At 62.1% G+C, this 24,278-nt stretch overlaps 4 non-coding genes across 4 annotated transcripts; all 4 read left to right on the forward strand.

Annotated features, from left to right (window-relative positions):
- The first annotated feature begins 5,190 nt into the window (after nucleotides 1-5,190).
- On the forward strand, nucleotides 5,191-5,309 carry LOC131865114 (5S ribosomal RNA). Its single transcript, XR_009363846.1, has one exon. It is a non-coding gene; the product is annotated as a 5S ribosomal RNA (ribosomal RNA).
- A 5,915-nt stretch (nucleotides 5,310-11,224) lies between these two features.
- On the forward strand, nucleotides 11,225-11,343 carry LOC131865115 (5S ribosomal RNA). Its single transcript, XR_009363847.1, has one exon. It is a non-coding gene; the product is annotated as a 5S ribosomal RNA (ribosomal RNA).
- A 5,994-nt stretch (nucleotides 11,344-17,337) lies between these two features.
- On the forward strand, nucleotides 17,338-17,456 carry LOC131865116 (5S ribosomal RNA). Its single transcript, XR_009363848.1, has one exon. It is a non-coding gene; the product is annotated as a 5S ribosomal RNA (ribosomal RNA).
- A 5,915-nt stretch (nucleotides 17,457-23,371) lies between these two features.
- LOC131865117 (5S ribosomal RNA) lies at nucleotides 23,372-23,490 on the forward strand. The gene has a single exon (XR_009363849.1). It is a non-coding gene; the product is annotated as a 5S ribosomal RNA (ribosomal RNA).
- The last annotated feature ends 788 nt before the right edge of the window (nucleotides 23,491-24,278 follow it).

Raw genomic sequence — 24,278 nt, forward strand, 5'->3', positions numbered from 1 at the left:
AGGTCATCGGACCCAAATTCCGACCTCGCGAGTATGCCTACATATCGAATCGGTCATCGGACACAACTTCCGACTTCATCCATACCGTAGGGTCTTTGAGGTTGGCGCGGTGCGCTCAACCCGGGGAGTCGACCCAACGAAGCATACACCTCCCCTATATAAGCTATTTGTCCGATTCCCACACCTGTGTAGTTTGCACCTCCGATCAGGACATCGACCCCAACTTCCGAACTCGCCTGCAACGACCGAACCAGCGCCTTGGTGCGCACCTTGCAACGCACAGTGCCAACATTCGCCTTCCTGCACATGGCAGGTCATCGGACCCAAATTCCGACCTCGCGAGTATGCCTACATATCGAATCGGTCATCGGACCCAACTTCCGACTTCATCCATACCGTAGGGTCTTTGAGGTTGGCGCGGTGCGCTCAACCCGGGGAGTCGACCCAACGAAGCATACACCTCCCCTATATAAGCTATTTGTCCGATTCCCACACCTGTGTAGCTTGCACCTCCGATCAGGACATCGACCCCAACTTCCGAACTCGACTAAAAAGACCGCACCAGCACCTTGGTGTGCACCTTGCAACGCACAGTGCCAACATTCGCCTTCCTGCACATGGCAGGTCATCGGACCCAAATTCCGACCTCATGAGCATACCTACTAATCGAATCGGTCATCGGACCCAACTTCCGACTTCATCCATACCGTAGGGTCTTTGAGGTTGGCGCGGTGCGCTCAACCTGGGGAGTCGACCCATCGAAGCATACACCTCCCCTATATAAGCTATTTGTCCGATTCCGACACCTGTGTAGTTTGCACCTCCGCTCAGGACATCGACCCCAACTTCCGAACTCGCCTGCAACGACCGAACCAGCGCCTTGGTGCGCACCAAAAGTGCGCACTTTTGGAGGGCACTTTTGTGCGCTCCAAAGGTGCGCACTTTTGGAGGGCACTTTTTGGAGGGCACTTTTGTGCGCTCCAAAGGTGCGCACTTTTGGAGGGCACTTTTTGGAGGGCACTTTTCTGCGCTCCAAAGGTGCGCACTTTTGGAGGGCACTTTTTGGAGGGCACTTTTCTGCGCTCCAAAGGTGCGCACTTTTGGAGGGCACTTTTTGGAGGGCACTTTTCTGCGCTCCAAAGGTGCGCACTTTTGGAGGGCACTTTTTGGAGGGCACTTTTCTGCGCTCCAAAGGTGCGCACTTTTGGAGGGCACTTTTGTGCACTCCAAAGGTGCACACTTTTGGAGGGCACTTTTTGGAGGGCACTTTTCTGCACTCCAAAGGTGCGCACTTTTGGAGGGCACTTTTTGGAGGGCACTTTTGTGCGCTCCAAAGGTGCGCACTTTTGGAGGGCACTTTTTGGAGGGCACTTTTGTGCGCTCCAAAGGTGCGCACTTTTGGAGGGCACTTTTGTGCACTCCAAAGGTGCGCACTTTTGGAGGGCACTTTTCCTGCGCTCCAAAGGTGCACACCTAGGTGAGCACCTTCGACCACACCTTGTAGCACACCAAACTCTGACTTTCGACTTCATCCGCAATGCAGGGTCTTTGAGGTTGGCGCAATGCGCACAACCAGGGGAGTCGACCCATCAAACCCAACACCTCCCCTATATAAGCTATTTGTCTGATTCTCATACATGCGTAGCCTGCAGGAGCAATTAGGACATCGACCCCAACTTTCGGCTTCTAAACGAAAACAAGGTCTTTGAGGTTGGTGTAATGCGAACAACTAGGGGAGTCAACCCATCAAACCCAACACCTCCCCTATATAAGCTATTTGTCTGATTCTCATACATGTGTAGTCTACAGGAGCAATTAGGACATCGACCCCAACTTTTGACTTCTTAACGAAAACAAGGTCTTTGAGGTTGACGTAATGCGCACAACCAGGGGAGTCGACCCATCAAACCCAACACCTCCCCTATATAAGCTATTTGTCCGATTCTCATACATGTGTAGCCTACAGGAGCCATTAGGACATTGACCCCAACTTTTGACTTCTTAACGAAAACAAGGTCTTTGAGGTTGGCGTAATGCGCACAACCAAGGGAGTTGACCCATCAAACCCAACACCTCCCCTATATAAGCTATTTGTCTGATTCTCATACATGTGTAGCCTGCAACAACGATTAGGACATCCACCCCAACTTCTGAATTCGTCTGCGTTGACCGCACCAAAGGTGCACGCCTTGGTGCTCACCAAAATCCGACTTCCGACTTCTTCTGCTATGCGGGGTCTTTGAGGTTGGCGCAGTGCGCACAACCAGGGGAGTCAACCCACCGAATGCAACACCTCCCCTATATAAGCTATTTGTCTGATTCTCATACATGCGTAGACTGCAGCAATGATTAGGACATCCACCCCAACTTTTGACTTCTTAAACAAGACAGGGTCTTTGAAGTTGGTGCAGTGCACACAACCAGGGGAGTCGACCCATCAAACGCAACACCTCCCCTATATAAAGCTATTTGTCCGATTCTCATACGTGTAGTCTGCAGCAGCGATTAGGACATCGACCCCAACTTCCGAATTCGTTTGCATTGACCGCACCAAAGGTGCACGCCTTGGTGTGCACCTTGGAGTGCACTTTGGTGCTCACCTCGGTGCACACTTTGGTGTGCACCTCGGTGTGCACCAAAGGTGCGCACCTTGGAGCGCACCAAAGGTGTACACTTTGGAGCGCACCACATAGGGTCTTTGAGAGGTTGGCGCAGTGCGCACACCAAGGTGGGTGTTGAGGTGCGTGCCGAGGTGGGTGGGTGCTAGGGTGCGCTCCATGGTGGGTGCCAGGGTGGGTGCGTGCTAGGGTGGATTCCAAAGAGGGTCATAGGGTGGGTGCCAAGGTGGGTTGGTGATATAGTGGGTTCAAAGGTGGGTACTAGGGTGGGTTCCAAGGTGGGTCACAAGTTGGGTGCCAGGATGCGTGGGTGTTAGGTTGGGTGCCAAGGTGGGCTCCTGCGTGGGTGGGTGCTAGGGTGGGTTTCAAGGTGGACGCGAGGGCGGGTGCCAAGGTGGGTAACAAGTTGGGTGTTAGGATGGGTGAGTGCTAGAGTGGGTGCCAAGGTGGGTGGGTGCTAAGGTGGATGCCAAGGTGGTTCACAGGGTGGGTGGGTTCTAGGGTGAGTTCCAAGGTGGGTCACAGGTTTAGTGCTAGGGTGCGTGTCAAGGCGGGTGTCGAGGTGCCTGGGTGCTAGGGTGTGGATGCCAATGTGGGTCATAGGGTGGGTACTAGGGTGGGCTGCAATGTGGGTGCCAAGGTGGGTAACATGCTCGGTTGGTTCTAAATTGGGTGTCAGGGTGGGTGTGCACCCACCTTGCCCGAGGTGGGTGCCAAGGTGCCAGTGTGGGTGGGTGCTAAGGTGGATGCCAAGGTGGGTGAGAAGGTGGGTGATAGGTTGAGTGGTAGGATGGGTGGGTGCCAAGATGGGTCACAGGGTGGGTGCAAGGGTGGGTAGGTGCTAGGGTTGGTGTCAGGGTGGGTGGGTGCTAGGTTGGGTTCCAAGGTGGGTGCGAGGGTGAGTGTCAAGGTGGGTCACAGGTTAGGTGCTAGGATGGGTGAGTGCTAGGGTGCAAAGGTGCCAGGGTGGGTGCTAGGATGGGTCGATGCTAGGGTGAGTGGCAAGGTGGGTCCACAAGTGTCAAGGTGGGTGCCGAGGTGGGTGCCAACTTGGGTTCCAAGGTGGGTGCCAAGTGGGCGACTGCTATGGTGGATGCCAAGGTGGGTCACGGGGTGGGTGCCAAGTTGCTAGGTTGTGTTCCAAGGTGGGTGCCAACGTGGCTGCTAGGGTGCGTGGGTTAAAGGGTGTGTCACAACGTGGGTGCCAGGATGGGTGCGCACCCACACTGGCCAAGACGGGTGCAAGGTTGGGTTCCAAGCCCGGTCACAGGCTGGGTGCTAGGATGGGTGGGTGCCAAGGTGGGCACCAGGGTGGGTGCACCCACCCTGGCCAAGGTGGGTCACGGGGTGGGTCCTAGGGTGGGTAACAGGGTGGGTACTAAGGTGCGTGCCAAGGTGGGTCATGGGGTGGGTGCCAAGGTGGGCACCAGGGTGGGTGTGCACCAACCCTAGCCAGGGTAGGTCACGGGGTGGTTGTCGGGGTGGGCGTCAAGGAGCCAAGGTGGGTGGCAAGTAGCCAAGTTGCGTGCCAAGGTGGGTGTCGGGGTGGGTGCCAAGGATCCAAGGTGGGTGCCAAGGAACCAAGGTGGGTGTCTGGGTGGGTGCCGAGGTGGGAGCCAGGGTGGGTCCCAAGGTGAGTGCAAAGGTGGGTGCCAGGGTCAAGGTGAGTGCCAATGTGGGTTCCAAGGTGCCAGGGTCAGGGTGAGTGCCAATGTGGGTTCAAAGGTGCTAAGTTGGGTGCGAGGTTGGGTGCGAGGGTGGGTGGGTGCCAAGGTGTGCTAGGTGGAAGCCCGGGTGGGTCGGCATCCCATGGGTGTCGAGTTGGGTGCCTGATGGGTGCTTCTTGTCAAGTTTTAGTCGTCGGGACTCATTTCGAGCCTTAGAGGTCGTTTCTTGTCCGGTTGCCCTGTCTTCGACCTGGGAACCCAATTTTGGTCCTCGGGTCCCATTTTTTTTTGTCTCGCATCCCACTTTTGGCCTGTGGCCTTTTCGGGGTCGATTCTCGTTTTGGGCATCAGAGCATGTTTCTTCTCCTAAAACCCAATATTTGTTTATTAAGTCTCGGAACACATTTTTGTTCTCGTGGACCCATCATGGGTCTTGGAACGCATTTGTGGTCCTTGGGTCCCATTTTGCATCCCGAAACTTGTGTTTTGGTGCTTGATCCCTATTTTGGGTGCCCACCTTGCACCAAGTGCGCACCCGGGGCAAACCGAGCGCCTTGGTGCACCGGGGCAAGATCGAGCGTGCACCCGAGGCGCCCCGAACATGCACCAAGGTGCACTCGGCCCACATGTGAGCGCAGGTCGTTGCGCCCGAGGTGGTGTGTGGGCACCGCGTTGCAGACGGGACACTGCACGCACACGACGCCCCGTCCAGGTGCACGCACGTAGGCCGGGCCGGGTGCACACCCGACGCCCTAGCAAGGTGCGCGCACCCGGGCAGGGCTCACACTTGGCGAACGGGGCGCACTTCGCGAGGGAGGGTGTGCACCTCGACGGGGGTGGGTGGCCGGGGTGGATTCGCACGTGGGTCGCGGTTTGCTAAGTACACACTGCGACAAGCTCATAACGGGTGCGATCATACCAGCGTTAGTGCACCGGATCCCATCAGAACTCCGCAGTTAAGCGCGCTTGGGCCGGAGTAGTACTGGGATGGGTGACCTCCCGGGAAGTCCCGGTGTTGCACCCTTTCTTAGTTTTTCGCCGGGCGTCGCAATGCTATTTGAATAAACCTTTTGCCCGTTTGCGTTCTCGTCGGGGCCGGGCCGGGCCGGGGTGCGCTGCCCGCACTACCGCGCGCGCGGGGGCGACACCGAGCGCGCACCCGAGGCGCCCCGAGCACACAGGCCACGGTGCAACCCGGGCGTTGTGCGCGCACCCCGGTGCGCCCGAGGTGCTGCGCGCGCACCCAGGTGAAATCGGTGTGCACCTCGGCCAGTGCGCGCTCGGTCGAGTCGCGCACGTTGGCCAAGGTGCACGGTGATGTTTCTTACTCTAAGGTTCCGCACCAGACGCCCGGGACAGGTGAGCGAAGCTGGGCGGGGCCGGGTGCGCGGCCGGGGCAGGTGCACGCAGCTGGAGAGAGCTTTGGAGCACACCAGAGGTGCGCACCTTGGAGCACACTTCGGAGCGCACCAATGATGCGCTCCATTCAAAAGTTTCCTGAAAAGGCAAAAAAAGTTGAGATTATAGAATTTCCCACTTGAGAGATTGTAAAAAAAAAAAATTTAAAATGAAGGAAACGCGGGTGCCAAGGTGTGCGCGCCCGGGTGCGCAGCCCAGCCAAGGTGTGCGCACCAAGGCGCCCACCCTGGCGAAGGTGCACGCAAGGTGCGCACCCGAGGCAAACCGGACAATTAACCCAACTTTCGACTTCGCGCGCACCTGCGCACCTTGGAGCGCACTTCGGAGCGCTCCTTGTTGCGCACCAATCTTGGGCACCTCGGAGTGCACCATGGCGCCCACCAAGGTGCGCACCCGGGGCAAACCGAGCTCCGACTTCGTGCGCACCTTGGAGCGCACGAAAGGTGCGCACCATGGCGCCCACCAAGGTGCGCAGCCCAGCCAAGGCGTGCGCATCAAGGTGCGCACCCTGGCGAAGGTGCGCACCCGGGGCAAACCGAGCTCCGACTTCGTGCGCACCTTGGAGCGCACAAAGGGTGCGCAACCCAGCCAAGGTGTGCGCACCCCGGGCAAACCGAGCTCCGAATCGTGCGCACCTTGGAGCACACTTCGGAGCCCTCCTTGGTGCGCACCGATGTTGCGCACCTCGGAGCGCACCCGGGGAAAACAATGCAATTAACCCGACTTTCGACTTCGTGGGCACCTCGGAGCGCTCTCGGGTTCGCACCTCGGAGCACACCGAGGTGCGCACCTTTGATGCGCTGCCTTCACCAATTTCCAGAAAAGGCAAGAAAACATTGAGAAGGTGTGCGCACCGAGGTGCCCACCCTGGCGAAGGTGCACGCGAGGTGCGCACCCGGGGCAAACCGGGCTCCGACTTCGTGCACGCCATGCTGCGCACCTTGGAGGGCCATGGTGCGCACCTTGGAGCACACTTCGGAGCGCTCAATGGTGCCCAACCCAGCCAAGGTGCCCACCGCGGCGAAGGTGCACGCGAGGTGCGCACCCGGGGCAAACCGGGCTCCGACTTCGTGCACGCCGCACCTTGGAGCACACTTCGGAGCGCTCCTTGGTGCGCACCAGGGCGCGCAACCCAGCCGAGGTGCCCACCCCGGCGAAGGTGCACGCGGGGTGCGCACCCGAGGCAAACCGGGCTCCGACTTCGTGCACGCCATGGTGCCCACCGCGGCGAAGGTGCACGCGAGGTGCGCACCCGGGGCAAACCGGGCTCCGACTTCGTGCACGCCGCACCTTGGAGCACACTTCGGAGCGCTCCTTGGTGCGCACCAGGGCGCGCAACCCAGCCGAGGTGCCCACCCCGGCGAAGGTGCACGCGAGGTGCGCACCCGGGGCAAACCGGGCTCCGACTTCGTGCACGCCATGGTGCCCACCGCGGCGAAGGTGCACGCGAGGTGCGCACCCGGGGCAAACCGGGCTCCGACTTCGTGCACGCCGCACCTTGGAGCACACTTCGGAGCGCTCCTTGGTGCGCACCATGGTGCCCACCAGGGCGCGCAACCCCGCCGAAGGTGCACGCGAGGTGCGCACCCGGGGCAAACCGGGCTCCGACTTCGTGCACGCCGCACCTTGGAGCACACTTCGGAGCGCTCCTTGGTGCGCACCAGGGCGCGCAACCCCGCCGAAGGTGCACGCGAGGTGCGCACCCGGGGCAAACCGGGCTCCGACTTCGTGCACGCCATGGTGCGCACCAGGGTGCCCACCGCGGCGAAGGTGCGCACCCGGGGCAAACCGGGCTCCGACTTCGTGCACGCCGCACCTTGGAGCACACTTCGGAGCGCTCCTTGGTGCGCACCAGGGCGCGCAACCCAGCCGAGGTGCCCACCCCGGCGAAGGTGCACGCGAGGTGCGCACCCGGGGCAAACCGGGCTCCGACTTCGTGCACGCCATGGTGCCCACCGCGGCGAAGGTGCGCACCCGGGGCAAACCGGGCTAGGACTTCGTGCACGCCGCACCTTGGAGCACACTTCGGAGCGCTCCTTGGTGCGCACCATGGTGCCCACCAGGCCGCGCAACCCAGCCAAGGTGTGCGCACCAAGGTGCACGCGAGGTGCGCACCCGGGGCAAACCGGGGTCCGGCTTCGTGCACGCCGCACCTTGGAGCACACATCGGGGCGCTCCCGGGTTCGCACCGGCGTTGCGCACCGTGGTGGGCACCTCGGAGCGCACCGTGGTGGGCACCTCGGAGCACACCAAGGTGGGCAGCGAGGTGCGCACCTTTGATGCGATGCCTTCACTAATTTCCATAAAAGGCAAAAGAAAACGAGATTTTAAAATTTCCGTTTTGAAAGATAGTGAGAAAAAGGGAATGCTGGTGCCATCTTGAGCCCGCCCTGGTGCGCAGCCCAGCCAAGGTGTGCGCACCAAGGTGCCCACCCTGGCGAAGGTGCGCGCCCGGGCAATTAACCCAACTTCCAACTTCGCGCGCGCCAGGGTGGGAGCGCACCCAACAACCGGGCCTGGGAAGAGCCAATGCGAGAAACCCCACCAAACGCTCTGACAAAAAAAGAGGGGGCGCTCCAGTAACCCCGCTTCGGAGCGCACCCTGGGCAAACCCAGCCAGGGTGCCCACCCCGGCCAAGGTGCAGGCGAGGTGCGCACCCGGGGCAAACCGGGCTCCGACAACGTGCACGCCGCACCTTGGAGCACACTTCGTAGCGCTCCCGGGTGCGCACCTCAGAGCACACCAAGGTGGGCAGCGAGGTGCGCACCTTTGATGCGCTGCCTTCACTAATTTCCAGAAAAGGCAAAAAAAAGAGGAGATTTTAAAATTTCCGTTTTGAAAGATAGTGAAAAAAACGGAACGCGGGTGCCATCTTGAGCCCGCCCGGGTGCACAGCCCAGGTAAGGTGCCCACCCTGGCAAAGGTGCGCACCCGGGCAATTAACCCTACTTCCGACTTCGTGCGCGCCAGGGTGGCAACCGGGCCTGGGAAGAGCCAATGCGAGAAACCCCACCAAACGCTCCGACAAAAAAAGAGGCGGCGCTCCAATAACCCCGCTTCGGAGCGCAGCCGGGGCAAACCCAGCCAAGGTGCCCACCCCGACGAAGGTGCACGCGAGGTGCGCACCCGGGGCAAACCGGGCTCCGACAACGTGCACGCAGCACCTTGGAGCACACTTCGAAGCACTCCCGGGTGCCCACCGGCGTTGCGCACCGTGGTGGGCAGCGAGGTGCGCACCTTTGATGCGCTGCCTTCACTAATTTCCAGAAAAGGCAAAAAAAAATGAGATTTTAAAATTTCCGTTTTGAAAGATAGTGAAAAAAACGGAACGCGGGTGCCATCTTGAGCCCGCCCTGGTGCGCAGCCCAGGCAAGGCATGCGCACCAAGGTGCCCACCCGCGGTGCACACCCGGGGCAAACCGGGCTCCGACTTCGTGCAGGCCGCACCTTGGAGCACACTTCGGAGCGCTCCTTGGTGCGCACCATGGTGCCCACCAGGGCGCACCCGGGGCAAACCGGGCTCCGACTTCGTGCACGCCGCACCTTGGAGCACACATCGGAGCGCTCCCAGGTTCGCACCAGTGTTGCGCACCTTTGATGCGCTGCCTTCACTAATTTCCAGAAAAGGCAAAAAAAAACGATATTTTAAAATTTCCGTTCTGAAAGATAGTGAAAAAAACGGAACGCGGGTGCCATCTTGAGCCCTTCCTGGTGCGCAGCCCAGGCAAGTTGTGCGCACCAAGGTGCCCACCCTGGCGGAGGTGCGCGCCCGGGGCAAACCGGGCTCCGACTTCGTGCACTGCATGGTGCCCACCAAGGCGCGCAACCCAGCCAAGGTGCCCACCGCAGCGAAGGTGCACGCGAGGTGCGCACCCGAGGTGCACACCCGGGGCAAACCGAGCTCCGACTTCGTGCACGCCGCACCTTGGAGCACACTTCAGAGCGCTCCTTGGTGCGCACCAGGGCGCGCAACCCAGCCAAGGTGCTCACCCCGGCGAAGGTGCACGCGAGGTGCGCACCCGGGGCAAGCCGGGCTCGGACTTCGTGCACGCCGCACCTTGGAGCACACATCGGAGCGCTCCCGGGTTCGCACCAGCATTGCGCACCTTTGATGCGCTGCCTTCACTAATTTCCAGAAAAGGCAAAAAAAAAAAAAAAACGAGATTTTAAAATTTCCGTTTTGAAAGATAGTGAAAAAAACGGAACGCGGGTGCCATCTTGAGCCCGCCCTGGTGTGCAGCCCAGGCAAGTTGTGCGCACCAAGGCACCCACCCTGGCCAAGGTGGGTCACGGGGTGGGTCCTAGGGTGGGTAACGGGGTGGGTACTAAGGTGCGTGCCAAGGTGGGTCATGGGGTGGGTGCCAAGGTGGGCACCAGGGTGGGTGTGCACCAACCCTAGCCAGGGTAGGTCACGGGGTGGTTGTCGGGGTGGGCGTCAAGGAGCCAAGGTGGGTGGCAAGTAGCCAAGTTGCGTGCCAAGGTGGGTGTCGGGGTGGGTGCCAAGGATCCAAGGTGGGTGCCAAGGAACCAAGGTGGGTGTCTGGGTGGGTGCCGAGGTGGGAGCCAGGGTGGGTCCCAAGGTGAGTGCAAAGGTGGGTGCCAGGGTCAAGGTGAGTGCCAATGTGGGTTCCAAGGTGCCAGGGTCAGGGTGAGTGCCAATGTGGGTTCAAAGGTGCTAAGTTGGGTGCGAGGTTGGGTGCGAGGGTGGGTGGGTGCCAAGGTGTGCTAGGTGGAAGCCCGGGTGGGTCGGCATCCCATGGGTGTCGAGTTGGGTGCCTGATGGGTGCTTCTTGTCAAGTTTTAGTCGTCGGGACTCATTTCGAGCCTTAGAGGTCGTTTCTTGTCCGGTTGCCCTGTCTTCGACCTGGGAACCCAATTTTGGTCCTCGGGTCCCATTTTTTTTTGTCTCGCATCCCACTTTTGGCCTGTGGCCTTTTCGGGGTCGATTCTCGTTTTGGGCATCAGAGCATGTTTCTTCTCCTAAAACCCAATATTTGTTTATTAAGTCTCGGAACACATTTTTGTTCTCGTGGACCCATCATGGGTCTTGGAACGCATTTGTGGTCCTTGGGTCCCATTTTGCATCCCGAAACTTGTGTTTTGGTGCTTGATCCCTATTTTGGGTGCCCACCTTGCACCAAGTGCGCACCCGGGGCAAACCGAGCGCCTTGGTGCACCGGGGCAAGATCGAGCGTGCACCCGAGGCGCCCCGAACATGCACCAAGGTGCACTCGGCCCACATGTGAGCGCAGGTCGTTGCGCCCGAGGTGGTGTGTGGGCACCGCGTTGCAGACGGGACACTGCACGCACACGACGCCCCGTCCAGGTGCACGCACGTAGGCCGGGCCGGGTGCACACCCGACGCCCTAGCAAGGTGCGCGCACCCGGGCAGGGCTCACACTTGGCGAACGGGGCGCACTTCGCGAGGGAGGGTGTGCACCTCGACGGGGGTGGGTGGCCGGGGTGGATTCGCACGTGGGTCGCGGTTTGCTAAGTACACACTGCGACAAGCTCATAACGGGTGCGATCATACCAGCGTTAGTGCACCGGATCCCATCAGAACTCCGCAGTTAAGCGCGCTTGGGCCGGAGTAGTACTGGGATGGGTGACCTCCCGGGAAGTCCCGGTGTTGCACCCTTTCTTAGTTTTTCGCCGGGCGTCGCAATGCTATTTGAATAAACCTTTTGCCCGTTTGCGTTCTCGTCGGGGCCGGGCCGGGCCGGGCCGGGGTGCGCTGCCCGCACTACCGCGCGCGCGGGGGCGACACCGAGCGCGCACCCGAGGCGCCCCGAGCACACAGGCCACGGTGCAACCCGGGCGTTGTGCGCGCACCCCGGTGCGCCCGAGGTGCTGCGCGCGCACCCAGGTGAAATCGGTGTGCACCTCGGCCAGTGCGCGCTCGGTCGAGTCGCGCACGTTGGCCAAGGTGCACGGTGATGTTTCTTACTCTAAGGTTCCGCACCAGACGCCCGGGACAGGTGAGCGAAGCTGGGCGGGGCCGGGTGCGCGGCCGGGGCAGGTGCACGCAGCTGGAGAGAGCTTTGGAGCACACCAGAGGTGCGCACCTTGGAGCACACTTCGGAGCGCACCAATGATGCGCTCCATTCAAAAGTTTCCTGAAAAGGCAAAAAAAGTTGAGATTATAGAATTTCCCACTTGAGAGATTGTAAAAAAAAAAAATTTAAAATGAAGGAAACGCGGGTGCCAAGGTGTGCGCGCCCGGGTGCGCAGCCCAGCCAAGGTGTGCGCACCAAGGCGCCCACCCTGGCGAAGGTGCACGCAAGGTGCGCACCCGAGGCAAACCGGACAATTAACCCAACTTTCGACTTCGCGCGCACCTGCGCACCTTGGAGCGCACTTCGGAGCGCTCCTTGGTGCGCACCAATCTTGGGCACCTCGGAGTGCACCATGGCGCCCACCAAGGTGCGCACCCGGGGCAAACCGAGCTCCGACTTCGTGCGCACCTTGGAGCGCACGAAAGGTGCGCACCATGGCGCCCACCAAGGTGCGCAGCCCAGCCAAGGCGTGCGCATCAAGGTGCGCACCCTGGCGAAGGTGCGCACCCGGGGCAAACCGAGCTCCGACTTCGTGCGCACCTTGGAGCGCACAAAGGGTGCGCAACCCAGCCAAGGTGTGCGCACCCCGGGCAAACCGAGCTCCGAATCGTGCGCACCTTGGAGCACACTTCGGAGCCCTCCTTGGTGCGCACCGATGTTGCGCACCTCGGAGCGCACCCGGGGAAAACAATGCAATTAACCCGACTTTCGACTTCGTGGGCACCTCGGAGCGCTCTCGGGTTCGCACCTCGGAGCACACCGAGGTGCGCACCTTTGATGCGCTGCCTTCACCAATTTCCAGAAAAGGCAAGAAAACATTGAGAAGGTGTGCGCACCGAGGTGCCCACCCTGGCGAAGGTGCACGCGAGGTGCGCACCCGGGGCAAACCGGGCTCCGACTTCGTGCACGCCATGCTGCGCACCTTGGAGGGCCATGGTGCGCACCTTGGAGCACACTTCGGAGCGCTCAATGGTGCCCAACCCAGCCAAGGTGCCCACCGCGGCGAAGGTGCACGCGAGGTGCGCACCCGGGGTAAACCGGGCTCCGACTTCGTGCACGCCGCACCTTGGAGCACACTTCGGAGCGCTCCTTGGTGCGCACCAGGGCGCGCAACCCAGCCGAGGTGCCCACCCCGGCGAAGGTGCACGCGGGGTGCGCACCCGGGGCAAACCGGGCTCCGACTTCGTGCACGCCATGGTGCCCACCGCGGCGAAGGTGCACGCGAGGTGCGCACCCGGGGCAAACCGGGCTCCGACTTCGTGCACGCCGCACCTTGGAGCACACTTCGGAGCGCTCCTTGGTGCGCACCAGGGCGCGCAACCCAGCCGAGGTGCCCACCCCAGCGAAGGTGCACGCGAGGTGCGCACCCGGGGCAAACCGGGCTCCGACTTCGTGCACGCCATGGTGCCCACCGCGGCGAAGGTGCACGCGAGGTGCGCACCCGGGGCAAACCGGGCTCCGACTTCGTGCACGCCATGGTGCCCACCGCGGCGAAGGTGCACGCGAGGTGCGCACCCGGGGCAAACCGGGCTCCGACTTCGTGCACGCCGCACCTTGGAGCACACTTCGGAGCGCTCCTTGGTGCGCACCATGGTGCCCACCAGGGCGCGCAACCCCGCCGAAGGTGCACGCGAGGTGCGCACCCGGGGCAAACCGGGCTCCGACTTCGTGCACGCCGCACCTTGGAGCACACTTCGGAGCGCTCCTTGGTGCGCACCAGGGCGCGCAACCCCGCCGAAGGTGCACGCGAGGTGCGCACCCGGGGCAAACCGGGCTCCGACTTCGTGCACGCCATGGTGCGCACCAGGGTGCCCACCGCGGCGAAGGTGCGCACCCGGGGCAAACCGGGCTCCGACTTCGTGCACGCCGCACCTTGGAGCACACTTCGGAGCGCTCCTTGGTGCGCACCAGGGCGCGCAACCCAGCCGAGGTGCCCACCCCGGCGAAGGTGCACGCGAGGTGCGCACCCGGGGCAAACCGGGCTCCGACTTCGTGCACGCCATGGTGCCCACCGCGGCGAAGGTGCGCACCCGGGGCAAACCGGGCTAGGACTTCGTGCACGCCGCACCTTGGAGCACACTTCGGAGCGCTCCTTGGTGCGCACCATGGTGCCCACCAGGCCGCGCAACCCAGCCAAGGTGTGCGCACCAAGGTGCACGCGAGGTGCGCACCCGGGGCAAACCGGGGTCCGGCTTCGTGCACGCCGCACCTTGGAGCACACATCGGGGCGCTCCCGGGTTCGCACCGGCGTTGCGCACCGTGGTGGGCACCTCGGAGCGCACCGTGGTGGGCACCTCGGAGCACACCAAGGTGGGCAGCGAGGTGCGCACCTTTGATGCGATGCCTTCACTAATTTCCATAAAAGGCAAAAGAAAACGAGATTTTAAAATTTCCGTTTTGAAAGATAGTGAGAAAAAGGGAATGCTGGTGCCATCTTGAGCCCGCCCTGGTGCGCAGCCCAGCCAAGGTGTGCGCACCAAGGTGCCCACCCTGGCGAAGGTGCGCGCCCGGGCAATTAACCCAACTTCCAACTTCGCGCGCGCCAGGGTGGGAGCGCACCCAACAACCGGGCCTGGGAAGAGCCAATGCGAGAAACCCCACCAAACGCTCTGACAAAAAAAGAGGGGGCGCTCCAGTAACCCCGCTTCGGAGCGCACCCTGGGCAAACCCAGCCAGGGTGCCCACCCCGGCCAAGGTGCAGGCGAGGTGCGCACCCGGGGCAAACCGGGCTCCGACAACGTGCACGCCGCACCTTGGAGCACACTTCGTAGCGCTCCCGGGTGCGCACCTCAGAGCACACCAAGGTGGGCAGCGAGGTGCGCACCTTTGATGCGCTGCCTTCACTAATTTCCAGAAAAGGCAAAAAAAAGAGGAGATTTTAAAATTTCCGTTTTGAAAGATAGTGAAAAAAACGGAACGCGGGTGCCATCTTGAGCCCGCCCGGGTGCACAGCCCAGGTAAGGTGCCCACCCTGGCAAAGGTGCGCACCCGGGCAATTAACCCTACTTCCGACTTCGTGCGCGCCAGGGTGGCAACCGGGCCTGGGAAGAGCCAATGCGAGAAACCCCACCAAACGCTCCGACAAAAAAAGAGGCGGCGCTCCAATAACCCCGCTTCGGAGCGCAGCCGGGGCAAACCCAGCCAAGGTGCCCACCCCGACGAAGGTGCACGCGAGGTGCGCACCCGGGGCAAACCGGGCTCCGACAACGTGCACGCAGCACCTTGGAGCACACTTCGAAGCACTCCCGGGTGCCCACCGGCGTTGCGCACCGTGGTGGGCAGCGAGGTGCGCACCTTTGATGCGCTGCCTTCACTAATTTCCAGAAAAGGCAAAAAAAAATGAGATTTTAAAATTTCCGTTTTGAAAGATAGTGAAAAAAACGGAACGCGGGTGCCATCTTGAGCCCGCCCTGGTGCGCAGCCCAGGCAAGGCATGCGCACCAAGGTGCCCACCCGCGGTGCACACCCGGGGCAAACCGGGCTCCGACTTCGTGCAGGCCGCACCTTGGAGCACACTTCGGAGCGCTCCTTGGTGCGCACCATGGTGCCCACCAGGGCGCACCCGGGGCAAACCGGGCTCCGACTTCGTGCACGCCGCACCTTGGAGCACACATCGGAGCGCTCCCAGGTTCGCACCAGCGTTGCGCACCTTTGATGCGCTGCCTTCACTAATTTCCAGAAAAGGCAAAAAAAAACGATATTTTAAAATTTCCGTTCTGAAAGATAGTGAAAAAAACGGAACGCGGGTGCCATCTTGAGCCCTTCCTGGTGCGCAGCCCAGGCAAGTTGTGCGCACCAAGGTGCCCACCCTGGCGGAGGTGCGCGCCCGGGGCAAACCGGGCTCCGACTTCGTGCACTGCATGGTGCCCACCAAGGCGCGCAACCCAGCCAAGGTGCCCACCGCAGCGAAGGTGCACGCGAGGTGCGCACCCGAGGTGCACACCCGGGGCAAACCGAGCTCCGACTTCGTGCACGCCGCACCTTGGAGCACACTTCAGAGCGCTCCTTGGTGCGCACCAGGGCGCGCAACCCAGCCAAGGTGCTCACCCCGGCGAAGGTGCACGCGAGGTGCGCACCCGGGGCAAGCCGGGCTCGGACTTCGTGCACGCCGCACCTTGGAGCACACATCGGAGCGCTCCCGGGTTCGCACCAGCATTGCGCACCTTTGATGCGCTGCCTTCACTAATTTCCAGAAAAGGCAAAAAAAAAAAAAAAACGAGATTTTAAAATTTCCGTTTTGAAAGATAGTGAAAAAAACGGAACGCGGGTGCCATCTTGAGCCCGCCCTGGTGTGCAGCCCAGGCAAGTTGTGCGCACCAAGGCACCCACCCTGGCCAAGGTGGGTCACGGGGTGGGTCCTAGGGTGGGTAACGGGGTGGGTACTAAGGTGCGTGCCAAGGTGGGTCATGGGGTGGGTGCCAAGGTGGGCACCAGGGTGGGTGTGCACCAACCCTAGCCAGGGTAGGTCACGGGGTGGTTGTCGGGGTGGGCGTCAAGGAGCCAAGGTGGGTGGCAAGTAGCCAAGTTGCGTGCCAAGGTGGGTGTCGGGGTGGGTGCCAAGGATCCAAGGTGGGTGCCAAGGAACCAAGGTGGGTGTCTGGGTGGGTGCCGAGGTGGGAGCCAGGGTGGGTCCCAAGGTGAGTGCAAAGGTGGGTGCCAGGGTCAAGGTGAGTGCCAATGTGGGTTCCAAGGTGCCAGGGTCAGGGTGAGTGCCAATGTGGGTTCAAAGGTGCTAAGTTGGGTGCGAGGTTGGGTGCGAGGGTGGGTGGGTGCCAAGGTGTGCTAGGTGGAAGCCCGGGTGGGTCGGCATCCCATGGGTGTCGAGTTGGGTGCCTGATGGGTGCTTCTTGTCAAGTTTTAGTCGTCGGGACTCATTTCGAGCCTTAGAGGTCGTTTCTTGTCCGGTTGCCCTGTCTTCGACCTGGGAACCCAATTTTGGTCCTCGGGTCCCATTTTTTTTTGTCTCGCATCCCACTTTTGGCCTGTGGCCTTTTCGGGGTCGATTCTCGTTTTGGGCATCAGAGCATGTTTCTTCTCCTAAAACCCAATATTTGTTTATTAAGTCTCGGAACACATTTTTGTTCTCGTGGACCCATCATGGGTCTTGGAACGCATTTGTGGTCCTTGGGTCCCATTTTGCATCCCGAAACTTGTGTTTTGGTGCTTGATCCCTATTTTGGGTGCCCACCTTGCACCAAGTGCGCACCCGGGGCAAACCGAGCGCCTTGGTGCACCGGGGCAAGATCGAGCGTGCACCCGAGGCGCCCCGAACATGCACCAAGGTGCACTCGGCCCACATGTGAGCGCAGGTCGTTGCGCCCGAGGTGGTGTGTGGGCACCGCGTTGCAGACGGGACACTGCACGCACACGACGCCCCGTCCAGGTGCACGCACGTAGGCCGGGCCGGGTGCACACCCGACGCCCTAGCAAGGTGCGCGCACCCGGGCAGGGCTCACACTTGGCGAACGGGGCGCACTTCGCGAGGGAGGGTGTGCACCTCGACGGGGGTGGGTGGCCGGGGTGGATTCGCACGTGGGTCGCGGTTTGCTAAGTACACACTGCGACAAGCTCATAACGGGTGCGATCATACCAGCGTTAGTGCACCGGATCCCATCAGAACTCCGCAGTTAAGCGCGCTTGGGCCGGAGTAGTACTGGGATGGGTGACCTCCCGGGAAGTCCCGGTGTTGCACCCTTTCTTAGTTTTTCGCCGGGCGTCGCAATGCTATTTGAATAAACCTTTTGCCCGTTTGCGTTCTCGTCGGGGCCGGGCCGGGCCGGGGTGCGCTGCCCGCACTACCGCGCGCGCGGGGGCGACACCGAGCGCGCACCCGAGGCGCCCCGAGCACACAGGCCACGGTGCAACCCGGGCGTTGTGCGCGCACCCCGGTGCGCCCGAGGTGCTGCGCGCGCACCCAGGTGAAATCGGTGTGCACCTCGGCCAGTGCGCGCTCGGTCGAGTCGCGCACGTTGGCCAAGGTGCACGGTGATGTTTCTTACTCTAAGGTTCCGCACCAGACGCCCGGGACAGGTGAGCGAAGCTGGGCGGGGCCGGGTGCGCGGCCGGGGCAGGTGCACGCAGCTGGAGAGAGCTTTGGAGCACACCAGAGGTGCGCACCTTGGAGCACACTTCGGAGCGCACCAATGATGCGCTCCATTCAAAAGTTTCCTGAAAAGGCAAAAAAAGTTGAGATTATAGAATTTCCCACTTGAGAGATTGTAAAAAAAAAAAATTTAAAATGAAGGAAACGCGGGTGCCAAGGTGTGCGCGCCCGGGTGCGCAGCCCAGCCAAGGTGTGCGCACCAAGGCGCCCACCCTGGCGAAGGTGCACGCAAGGTGCGCACCCGAGGCAAACCGGACAATTAACCCAACTTTCGACTTCGCGCGCACCTGCGCACCTTGGAGCGCACTTCGGAGCGCTCCTTGGTGCGCACCAATCTTGGGCACCTCGGAGTGCACCATGGCGCCCACCAAGGTGCGCACCCGGGGCAAACCGAGCTCCGACTTCGTGCGCACCTTGGAGCGCACGAAAGGTGCGCACCATGGCGCCCACCAAGGTGCGCAGCCCAGCCAAGGCGTGCGCATCAAGGTGCGCACCCTGGCGAAGGTGCGCACCCGGGGCAAACCGAGCTCCGACTTCGTGCGCACCTTGGAGCGCACAAAGGGTGCGCAACCCAGCCAAGGTGTGCGCACCCCGGGCAAACCGAGCTCCGAATCGTGCGCACCTTGGAGCACACTTCGGAGCCCTCCTTGGTGCGCACCGATGTTGCGCACCTCGGAGCGCACCCGGGGAAAACAATGCAATTAACCCGACTTTCGACTTCGTGGGCACCTCGGAGCGCTCTCGGGTTCGCACCTCGGAGCACACCGAGGTGCGCACCTTTGATGCGCTGCCTTCACCAATTTCCAGAAAAGGCAAGAAAACATTGAGAAGGTGTGCGCACCGAGGTGCCCACCCTGGCGAAGGTGCACGCGAGGTGCGCACCCGGGGCAAACCGGGCTCCGACTTCGTGCACGCCATGCTGCGCACCTTGGAGGGCCATGGTGCGCACCTTGGAGCACACTTCGGAGCGCTCAATGGTGCCCAACCCAGCCAAGGTGCCCACCGCGGCGAAGGTGCACGCGAGGTGCGCACCCGGGGCAAACCGGGCTCCGACTTCGTGCACGCCGCACCTTGGAGCACACTTCGGAGCGCTCCTTGGTGCGCACCAGGGCGCGCAACCCAGCCGAGGTGCCCACCCCGGCGAAGGTGCACGCGGGGTGCGCACCCGGGGCAAACCGGGCTCCGACTTCGTGCACGCCATGGTGCCCACCGCGGCGAAGGTGCACGCGAGGTGCGCACCCGGGGCAAACCGGGCTCCGACTTCGTGCACGCCGCACCTTGGAGCACACTTCGGAGCGCTCCTTGGTGCGCACCAGGGCGCGCAACCCAGCCGAGGTGCCCACCCCGGCGAAGGTGCACGCGAGGTGCGCACCCGGGGCAAACCGGGCTCCGACTTCGTGCACGCCATGGTGCCCACCGCGGCGAAGGTGCACGCGAGGTGCGCACCTGGGGCAAACCGGGCTCCGACTTCGTGCACGCCGCACCTTGGAGCACACTTCGGAGCGCTCCTTGGTGCGCACCATGGTGCCCACCAGGGCGCGCAACCCCGCCGAAGGTGCACGCGAGGTGCGCACCCGGGGCAAACCGGGCTCCGACTTCGTGCACGCCGCACCTTGGAGCACACTTCGGAGCGCTCCTTGGTGCGCACCAGGGCGCGCAACCCCGCCGAAGGTGCACGCGAGGTGCGCACCCGGGGCAAACCGGGCTCCGACTTCGTGCACGCCATGGTGCGCACCAGGGTGCCCACCGCGGCGAAGGTGCGCACCCGGGGCAAACCGGGCTCCGACTTCGTGCACGCCGCACCTTGGAGCACACTTCGGAGCGCTCCTTGGTGCGCACCAGGGCGCGCAACCCAGCCGAGGTGCCCACCCCGACGAAGGTGCACGCGAGGTGCGCACCCGGGGCAAACCGGGCTCCGACTTCGTGCACGCCATGGTGCCCACCGCGGCGAAGGTGCGCACCCGGGGCAAACCGGGCTAGGACTTCGTGCACGCCGCACCTTGGAGCACACTTTGGAGCGCTCCTTGGTGCGCACCATGGTGCCCACCAGGCCGCGCAACCCAGCCAAGGTGTGCGCACCAAGGTGCACGCGAGGTGCGCACCCGGGGCAAACCGGGGTCCGGCTTCGTGCACGCCGCACCTTGGAGCACACATCGGGGCGCTCCCGGGTTCGCACCGGCGTTGCGCACCGTGGTGGGCACCTCGGAGCGCACCGTGGTGGGCACCTCGGAGCACACCAAGGTGGGCAGCGAGGTGCGCACCTTTGATGCGATGCCTTCACTAATTTCCATAAAAGGCAAAAAAAAACGAGATTTTAAAATTTCCGTTTTGAAAGATAGTGAGAAAAAGGGAATGCTGGTGCCATCTTGAGCCCGCCCTGGTGCGCAGCCCAGCCAAGGTGTGCGCACCAAGGTGCCCACCCTGGCGAAGGTGCGCGCCCGGGCAATTAACCCAACTTCCAACTTCGCGCGCGCCAGGGTGGGAGCGCACCCAACAACCGGGCCTGGGAAGAGCCAATGCGAGAAACCCCACCAAACGCTCTGACAAAAAAAGAGGGGGCGCTCCAGTAACCCCGCTTCGGAGCGCACCCTGGGCAAACCCAGCCAGGGTGCCCACCCCGGCCAAGGTGCAGGCGAGGTGCGCACCCGGGGCAAACCGGGCTCCGACAACGTGCACGCCGCACCTTGGAGCACACTTCGTAGCGCTCCCGGGTGCGCACCTCAGAGCACACCAAGGTGGGCAGCGAGGTGCGCACCTTTGATGCGCTGCCTTCACTAATTTCCAGAAAAGGCAAAAAAAAGAGGAGATTTTAAAATTTCCGTTTTGAAAGATAGTGAAAAAAACGGAACGCGGGTGCCATCTTGAGCCCGCCCTGGTGCACAGCCCAGGTAAGGTGCCCACCCTGGCAAAGGTGCGCACCCGGGCAATTAACCCTACTTCCGACTTCGTGCGCGCCAGGGTGGCAACCGGGCCTGGGAAGAGCCAATGCGAGAAACCCCACCAAACGCTCCGACAAAAAAAGAGGCGGCGCTCCAATAACCCCGCTTCGGAGCGCAGCCGGGGCAAACCCAGCCAAGGTGCCCACCCCGACGAAGGTGCACGCGAGGTGCGCACCCGGGGCAAACCGGGCTCCGACAACGTGCACGCAGCACCTTGGAGCACACTTCGAAGCACTCCCGGGTGCCCACCGGCGTTGCGCACCGTGGTGGGCAGCGAGGTGCGCACCTTTGATGCGCTGCCTTCACTAATTTCCAGAAAAGGCAAAAAAAAATGAGATTTTAAAATTTCCGTTTTGAAAGATAGTGAAAAAAACGGAACGCGGGTGCCATCTTGAGCCCGCCCTGGTGCGCAGCCCAGGCAAGGCATGCGCACCAAGGTGCCCACCCGCGGTGCACGCCCGGGGCAAACCGGGCTCCGACTTCGTGCAGGCCGCACCTTGGAGCACACTTCGGAGCGCTCCTTGGTGCGCACCATGGTGCCCACCAGGGCGCACCCGGGGCAAACCGGGCTCCGACTTCGTGCACGCCGCACCTTGGAGCACACATCGGAGCGCTCCCAGGTTCGCACCAGCGTTGCGCACCTTTGATGCGCTGCCTTCACTAATTTCCAGAAAAGGCAAAAAAAAACGATATTTTAAAATTTCCGTTCTGAAAGATAGTGAAAAAAACGGAACGCGGGTGCCATCTTGAGCCCTTCCTGGTGCGCAGCCCAGGCAAGTTGTGCGCACCAAGGTGCCCACCCTGGCGGAGGTGCGCGCCCGGGGCAAACCGGGCTCCGACTTCGTGCACTGCATGGTGCCCACCAAGGCGCGCAACCCAGCCAAGGTGCCCACCGCAGCGAAGGTGCACGCGAGGTGCGCACCCGAGGTGCACACCCGGGGCAAACCGAGCTCCGACTTCGTGCACGCCGCACCTTGGAGCACACTTCAGAGCGCTCCTTGGTGCGCACCAGGGCGCGCAACCCAGCCAAGGTGCTCACCCCGGCGAAGGTGCACGCGAGGTGCGCACCCGGGGCAAGCCGGGCTCGGACTTCGTGCACGCCGCACCTTGGAGCACACATCGGAGCGCTCCCGGGTTCGCACCAGCATTGCGCACCTTTGATGCGCTGCCTTCACTAATTTCCAGAAAAGGCAAAAAAAAAAAAAAAACGAGATTTTAAAATTTCCGTTTTGAAAGATAGTGAAAAAAACGGAACGCGGGTGCCATCTTGAGCCCGCCCTGGTGTGCAGCCCAGGCAAGTTGTGCGCACCAAGGCACCCACCCTGGCCAAGGTGGGTCACGGGGTGGGTCCTAGGGTGGGTAACGGGGTGGGTACTAAGGTGCGTGCCAAGGTGGGTCATGGGGTGGGTGCCAAGGTGGGCACCAGGGTGGGTGTGCACCAACCCTAGCCAGGGTAGGTCACGGGGTGGTTGTCGGGGTGGGCGTCAAGGAGCCAAGGTGGGTGGCAAGTAGCCAAGTTGCGTGCCAAGGTGGGTGTCGGGGTGGGTGCCAAGGATCCAAGGTGGGTGCCAAGGAACCAAGGTGGGTGTCTGGGTGGGTGCCGAGGTGGGAGCCAGGGTGGGTCCCAAGGTGAGTGCAAAGGTGGGTGCCAGGGTCAAGGTGAGTGCCAATGTGGGTTCCAAGGTGCCAGGGTCAGGGTGAGTGCCAATGTGGGTTCAAAGGTGCTAAGTTGGGTGCGAGGTTGGGTGCGAGGGTGGGTGGGTGCCAAGGTGTGCTAGGTGGAAGCCCGGGTGGGTCGGCATCCCATGGGTGTCGAGTTGGGTGCCTGATGGGTGCTTCTTGTCAAGTTTTAGTCGTCGGGACTCATTTCGAGCCTTAGAGGTCGTTTCTTGTCCGGTTGCCCTGTCTTCGACCTGGGAACCCAATTTTGGTCCTCGGGTCCCATTTTTTTTTGTCTCGCATCCCACTTTTGGCCTGTGGCCTTTTCGGGGTCGATTCTCGTTTTGGGCATCAGAGCATGTTTCTTCTCCTAAAACCCAATATTTGTTTATTAAGTCTCGGAACACATTTTTGTTCTCGTGGACCCATCATGGGTCTTGGAACGCATTTGTGGTCCTTGGGTCCCATTTTGCATCCCGAAACTTGTGTTTTGGTGCTTGATCCCTATTTTGGGTGCCCACCTTGCACCAAGTGCGCACCCGGGGCAAACCGAGCGCCTTGGTGCACCGGGGCAAGATCGAGCGTGCACCCGAGGCGCCCCGAACATGCACCAAGGTGCACTCGGCCCACATGTGAGCGCAGGTCGTTGCGCCCGAGGTGGTGTGTGGGCACCGCGTTGCAGACGGGACACTGCACGCACACGACGCCCCGTCCAGGTGCACGCACGTAGGCCGGGCCGGGTGCACACCCGACGCCCTAGCAAGGTGCGCGCACCCGGGCAGGGCTCACACTTGGCGAACGGGGCGCACTTCGCGAGGGAGGGTGTGCACCTCGACGGGGGTGGGTGGCCGGGGTGGATTCGCACGTGGGTCGCGGTTTGCTAAGTACACACTGCGACAAGCTCATAACGGGTGCGATCATACCAGCGTTAGTGCACCGGATCCCATCAGAACTCCGCAGTTAAGCGCGCTTGGGCCGGAGTAGTACTGGGATGGGTGACCTCCCGGGAAGTCCCGGTGTTGCACCCTTTTTTAGTTTTTCGCCGGGCGTCGCAATGCTATTTGAATAAACCTTTTGCCCGTTTGCGTTCTCGTCGGGGCCGGGCCGGGCCGGGGTGCGCTGCCCGCACTACCGCGCGCGCGGGGGCGACACCGAGCGCGCACCCGAGGCGCCCCGAGCACACAGGCCACGGTGCAACCCGGGCGTTGTGCGCGCACCCCGGTGCGCCCGAGGTGCTGCGCGCGCACCCAGGTGAAATCGGTGTGCACCTCGGCCAGTGCGCGCTCGGTCGAGTCGCGCACGTTGGCCAAGGTGCACGGTGATGTTTCTTACTCTAAGGTTCCGCACCAGACGCCCGGGACAGGTGAGCGAAGCTGGGCGGGGCCGGGTGCGCGGCCGGGGCAGGTGCACGCAGCTGGAGAGAGCTTTGGAGCACACCAGAGGTGCGCACCTTGGAGCACACTTCGGAGCGCACCAATGATGCGCTCCATTCAAAAGTTTCCTGAAAAGGCAAAAAAAGTTGAGATTATAGAATTTCCCACTTGAGAGATTGTAAAAAAAAAAAATTTAAAATGAAGGAAACGCGGGTGCCAAGGTGTGCGCGCCCGGGTGCGCAGCCCAGCCAAGGTGTGCGCACCAAGGCGCCCACCCTGGCGAAGGTGCACGCAAGGTGCGCACCCGAGGCAAACCGGACAATTAACCCAACTTTCGACTTCGCGCGCACCTGCGCACCTTGGAGCGCACTTCGGAGCGCTCCTTGGTGCGCACCAATCTTGGGCACCTCGGAGTGCACCATGGCGCCCACCAAGGTGCGCAC

Source organism: Cryptomeria japonica, unplaced genomic scaffold (assembly GCF_030272615.1).
Source record: "Cryptomeria japonica unplaced genomic scaffold, Sugi_1.0 HiC_scaffold_101, whole genome shotgun sequence".
Taxonomy (NCBI): Eukaryota; Viridiplantae; Streptophyta; class Pinopsida; order Cupressales; family Cupressaceae; genus Cryptomeria; species Cryptomeria japonica.